This window comes from Leptonychotes weddellii, unplaced genomic scaffold (genome assembly GCF_054177405.1).
Source record: "Leptonychotes weddellii isolate Sample4059 unplaced genomic scaffold, ASM5417740v2 HiC_scaffold_12123, whole genome shotgun sequence".
In the NCBI taxonomy this organism is placed as follows: domain Eukaryota; kingdom Metazoa; phylum Chordata; class Mammalia; order Carnivora; family Phocidae; genus Leptonychotes; species Leptonychotes weddellii.
In genome coordinates this window covers 1-5,525 of record NW_027699676.1, presented here as the reverse complement: position 1 = coordinate 5,525, position 5,525 = coordinate 1, and the positions used below count along the sequence as shown (strand labels likewise).

At 40.4% G+C, this 5,525-nt stretch overlaps 2 pseudogenes; both read right to left on the bottom strand.

Moving 5' to 3' along the window:
- Positions 1-2,003: 2,003 nt before the first annotated feature.
- On the bottom strand, positions 2,004-3,538 carry LOC102746743 (elongation factor 1-alpha 1 pseudogene; annotated as a pseudogene).
- A 79-nt stretch (positions 3,539-3,617) lies between these two features.
- Positions 3,618-4,020, bottom strand: LOC102747040 (large ribosomal subunit protein eL42-like; annotated as a pseudogene).
- Between the last annotated feature and the right edge of the window lie 1,505 nt (positions 4,021-5,525).

The following is a 5,525-nucleotide window of genomic DNA, read 5'->3' as shown; positions in this document are numbered from 1 at the left end:
GGGTTCCCTGCTCAGTGGGGAGTCTGTTTCTCCCTCTCCCCCCTCTGCTCATGGTCTCTCTCTCAAATATATATATAATCTTTAAAAAATTGTATGTTAACATTCATAGCAGCATTATTCATGATGGGCTAAAAGTGAGAACAATGAGAACAACTCATGTTCACCAACAGATGAAATGATACACAAAATGTGGTATATTTATTTATTGGCCATAAACAGTAATGAAGTACTGATACATGCTGTGACAAAGATGAACCTTGAAAACATGCTGGAAGAAGTCAGTCTCAAAAGGCCACAATTAATAATCAAGTTATATGATTCCATTTATACAGAATGTCCAGAATTGGCAAAGTCACAGAGGCAAAAAGTAAATTAGTGATTGTCTTAGAGTTGGTGGTGGGGGTCATTGAGATGGAAGAGTTGGGGGTATCTAAATGGTATGGAGTTTCTTTTTGGGGAGATAAAAATGTTTTAAAACTGATTGTGGTGATGGTTGCACAAGACTGTAAATGTAGTAAAAATAACTGAATTGTACACTTTAAGTTGATGGATTGTATGTGTGTGAGCTGTATTTCAATAAACCTGTTACCAAAAACATTCTCAAGTGTTCACTATTGCAGCCTTGGGCTTAGGGAAGTAGCTGTGGTGCCAGAGGGCTTTTCTTGGTGTTTATGTTCTACTCTTACTTCTAGCCTACCTACACTTGCACACAGGAAGGTCTGTCTCTAAGTTCTGCCCCCTCCCCCACTGCTAGACTACAGTTCTCAGTATTTGGCCAGGCTGGTCTCGATAATTCTGATCCAGCCTCTTAAGCTGGCCCAGCATGCCTGGGTCTTCGGGTGGGACTTTCCTGGCTTCCTGGTATCTCCTCTCCATGGCAACCAAACCCTTCTTTGTATCTGTGGAAAATCTTGTATAAAAGAGATTTTCTGATTTACTCTCCAGTGGTAAGTAACTTTAATGGCATCAATAAGGGGTCTAGGACCCATTATTATTATTATTATTATTAATTATTATTATGTTTTGCTTTCCCATCAGTAGTGGAATTGTTTTGTTTTTCCTTCTATCCTTTCACCAGCTACCATGGGTCTTGATGTGTACCCTGCAGGTAACAGTATTTCAAATACCTTTTTAGAAGCTTAAGGCTTTAGTTTGAAATGACAAAAATGTCTGTGGCAGGGGATCAGGGGTGGTGAGGCTCTGTGCCCTTTCCACTGTGGTTCCTAATCCCCTCCCGAATATCTGACTGCAAAGCCGGTGTGTGAGGGTTTGCTCTGTTCCCCCGCCCTGTCACCAGTATTCTTGTGAGCCCCTGATGAGGTTCTGTGAAAAAGAGCCTCCAAATGAACCCATGAGAGTAGCTGGAATAGCCAGCTCCTCTCCCTGTGCTCTGTCACAAGCTAGTCAGTCTATTTTGTCTCTCCTGGGAGGGGCCTATCCATCTCTGGTTACTCCAACTTCTCCAATGGGGTCAAGAAAAGGTATAATTTTTAGTTGATCCTGGTTTTTGTCATTGTTTATGGGATCTGTGCTTTTCTTTAAAAAATAAGATTTTTTATTTAAGTATAATTAACATACAGTGTTATATTAGTTTTCGGTGTGTAATACAATGATTCAACAATTCTATGTGTTACTCAGTGCTCATCAAGGTAAGTGTACTCTTTTTTTTTCTCATTAAACTTTTGTTTTAATGGGTCTCAAAATTCTATGACAGATTTTTTTTAAAGATTTTATTTATTTATTTGATAGAGACACACTGAGAGAGGGAACATAAACAGGGGGAGTGGGAGAGGGAGAAGCAGGCTTCCTGCTGAGCAGGGAGCCTGATGCGGGGCTTGATCCCCGGACCCTGGCATCATGACCTGAGCCGAAGGCAGACATTTAACGACTGAGCCAGCCAGGTGCCCATCTATGACAGATTTTTGGTCAAGTCATTTCCATTAAAAAGTACTGACTTTAAAAAACTACTAACTTAAAACTGCCACACACACACACACAACAAATGGTCCACAAAATATTCTCCTTTCCTTCTGAAGGTTTTATGATGCTTTGTTATCATTAACCAGTCTTTTACTATTAAACTTAAATGGCCAATTGACACAAACAATTCTGAGACCGTCCTTCCACCACGGATTAAGACTGGGGTGGCAGGTATTGGGGATAATATTCATTTAGCCTTCTGAGCTTTCTGGCCAGACTTGGTGACCTTGCCATCTCTAGCTGCCTTCTTGTCCACTGCTTTGATGACACCCTCAGCAACCGTCTGTCTCATGTCACGAACAGCAAAACGGCCCAGAGGAGGATAGTCAGAGAAGCTCTCAACACACATAAGGCTTGCCAGGAACCAGATCAACAATGGCAGCATCACCAGATTTCAGGAACTTGGGACTGTCTTCCAGCTTTTTTCCAGAACGATGATCTGTCTTCTCCTTCAGCTCAGCAAACTTGTAAGCAATGTGAGCTGTGTGATAATCCAACACAGATGCATATCCAGCACTGATTTGGCTTGGATGGTTCAGGATAATCACCTGAGCTCTGAAGCCAGCAGCTTCTATTGGTCAGTCATTTTTGCTGTCACCATCCATGTTATCACGATGAGCATCTTTGACAATACGTACTTGACATTGAAGCCCACATTGTCCCCAGGAAGAGCCTCACTCAAAGCTTCATGGTGCATTTCAACAAACGTTACTTCAGTTGTAACATTGACTGGAGCAAAGGTGACCACCATGCCAGGTTTAAGAATACCAGTCTCCATTCGGCCCACAGGGATAGTACCAATACCACCAATTTTGTAGACGTCCTGGAGGGGCAGATGCAAGGGCTTGTCAGCTGGACGAGTTGGTGGCAGAATGCAATCCAGAGCTTTAAGCAATGTGGTTTCACTGGCATTCCCATCTTTATGGGTGACTTTCCATTCCTTGAACCAAGGCATGTTAGCCCTTGGCTCCAGCATGTTGTCACCATTCCAACCAGAAATTGGCACAAATGCTACTGTGTTGGGATTGTAGCCAATTTTCTTAATGTAGGTGCTGACTTCCTTAATGATTTCCTCATGTCTCTTCTGGCTGTAGGGTGGCTCAGTGGAATCCATATTGTGAACATCAACAATTAGTTGTTTTACACCCAGTGTGTAAGCCAGAAGGGCATGCTCACGGATCTGCCAATTCTTGGAGATACCCACTTCAAATTCACCAACACCAGCAGCAACAATCAGGACAGCACAGTCAGCCTGAGATGTGTCTGTGATCATGTTTTTGATAAAGTCAATGATGGTCACATAATACTTGCTGGTCTCGAGTTTCCACAGGGAGATATCAATGGTGATACCATGTTCACATCCAGCTTTTAGTTGATCCAAGACCCAAGCACACTTGAAGGATCCCTTTCCCATCTCAGAAGCCTCCTTCTCAAATTTTTCAATAGTTCTTTTGTCAATCCCACCACATTTGTAAATCAGATGACCAGCAGTAGTAGACTTGCTTGAATCTATGTGTCCAAAGAGGACGATGTTGATGTGAGTCTTTCCCTTTCCCATTTTGCTTTAGGTTTAGTGGTTGTTGTCACTACACCTGTGTTCTGGTGGCAAGCCAGTTGTGAAAAAAGGGATAAGTGTGTTCTTTTTTATTTACTTATTTTTTTTGAAGTGAACATAACCTCAAGATTTTATTGTCTTCATAATATTAACAAAATATGAAGCTTAGAACTGGATCACTTGGCCCTTTCTCTTCTTATCTCCTCCCAGTTCAAAATGCTTGCATCTCTTAATAGCCAGCATTCTCTTAGATCTGCAATTGGGCTCAACACATTCAAGCCTCAGCACAATCTTCTTTGTAGTTTTAGCCTTTTTCCAGAAAATCGGCTTAGTCTGCCCACCATAGCCACTCTGCTTCCTGTCATAATGCTGCTTTCCCTTGGCATAAAGAGAATCTTTGCCCTTCTTGTACTGTGTCACTTTGTGGGGCTGGTGCTTGCCACACTTCTTGCAGAAAGTCTGGCGGTTTTAGGAACGTTCACCATGTTTGCGAGAGCGCTACCGGCAGGGCGAGATAAGTGTACTCTTTTTTTTTTTTATGTTATGTTAATCACCATACATTACATCATTAGTTTTTGATGTAGTGTTCCATGATTCATTGTTTGTGTATAACACCCAGGGCTCCATGCAGTAGGTGCCCTCTTTAATACCCGTCACCAGTCTAACCCATCCCCCCACCCCCTCCCCTCTAGAACCCTCAGTTTGTTTTTCAGAGTCCATTGTATTCTTAATCCTCTTCTTTTTCTATCTTTCTACTTCCCAGTGAAAGAAAAACTCATTTTTATCTTTTGCCACTACAAATAATTTCATATTAATCATCTATATACTTATGTTCATATTAACTGAGAATTTTTTCAATGGAAAGTATGACCAGAAGCAGGAATTCAGTGTCAAATGGTATGTTTACTTTTTTTGGCAGGGGGTATGTTTACTTTTATTTGTTTTTCTTTTTTCTTTTCTTAATTTTTTAAAAAAGAGTTTATTTATTTATTTGACAGAGAGCACAAGCAGGGGAAGCAGGAGAGGAAGAGGAAGGTTTCCCACTGAGCAGCGAGCCTGATGTGGGGCCTAATCCCAGGACCCTGGGATCAAGACCTGAGCCGAAGGCAGACTCGCAACTGACAGAGCCACCCAGGCACCCTGGTATGTTTACTTTTAATTGCTCTTGCCAGATTTCTTTCAACATTCTACAAAGATGGTAACAATTTATGTTTTCATCTCCTATCTCTGCTAGCAATAAATACTGTTTTAAAAAATATTTGCTAATCTTAGTGGTATAAAGTTATATTTTGTGGTTATGTTAAAGTGAATTTACCTAATTCGTATTAATTTTGTCATTAAAATTTTCTATGCCATGAATTGCCTTTTCCCAGTTTTGCCAACTTTTCTATAGGGTTGTTTGTATTTTTCTTGTATTTTAAAACAATCCTTGTGTATTTCAAATATAAGCACTTAGTTTGTCATCTGTATTATTTTTTTCAAGGCCGATCATTTATTTTTTATTATGTATTTTGGCATATAAAAGTTTACATATTTACATATTTTAAGTTTATTTATTTGTAGGCTTAGGTTTCTTGTTTGGTTTAGAATGTTTTCTCTTCTTTAAATTTTTTTTTTTTACATATTATGTATTATTTTTTTCAGAGGTACAGGTCTGTGATTCATCAGTCTTACACAATTCACAGTGCTCACCATAGCACATACCCTCCCCAATGTCCATCACCCAGCTACCCCATCCCTCCCACCCCCCACCACTCCAGCAACCCTCAGTTTGTTTCCTGAGATTAAGAGTCTCTTATGGTTTGTCTTCCTCCCTGGTTTCATCTTGTTTCATTTTTCCTCCCTTCCCCTATGATCCTCTGTCTTGTTTCTCAAATTCCTCATATCAGTGAGATTATATGAAACTTGTCTTTCTTTGATTGACTTGTTTGGCTTAGCATAATACCCTCTAGTTCCATCCATGTTGTTGCAAATGGCAAGATTTCATTTT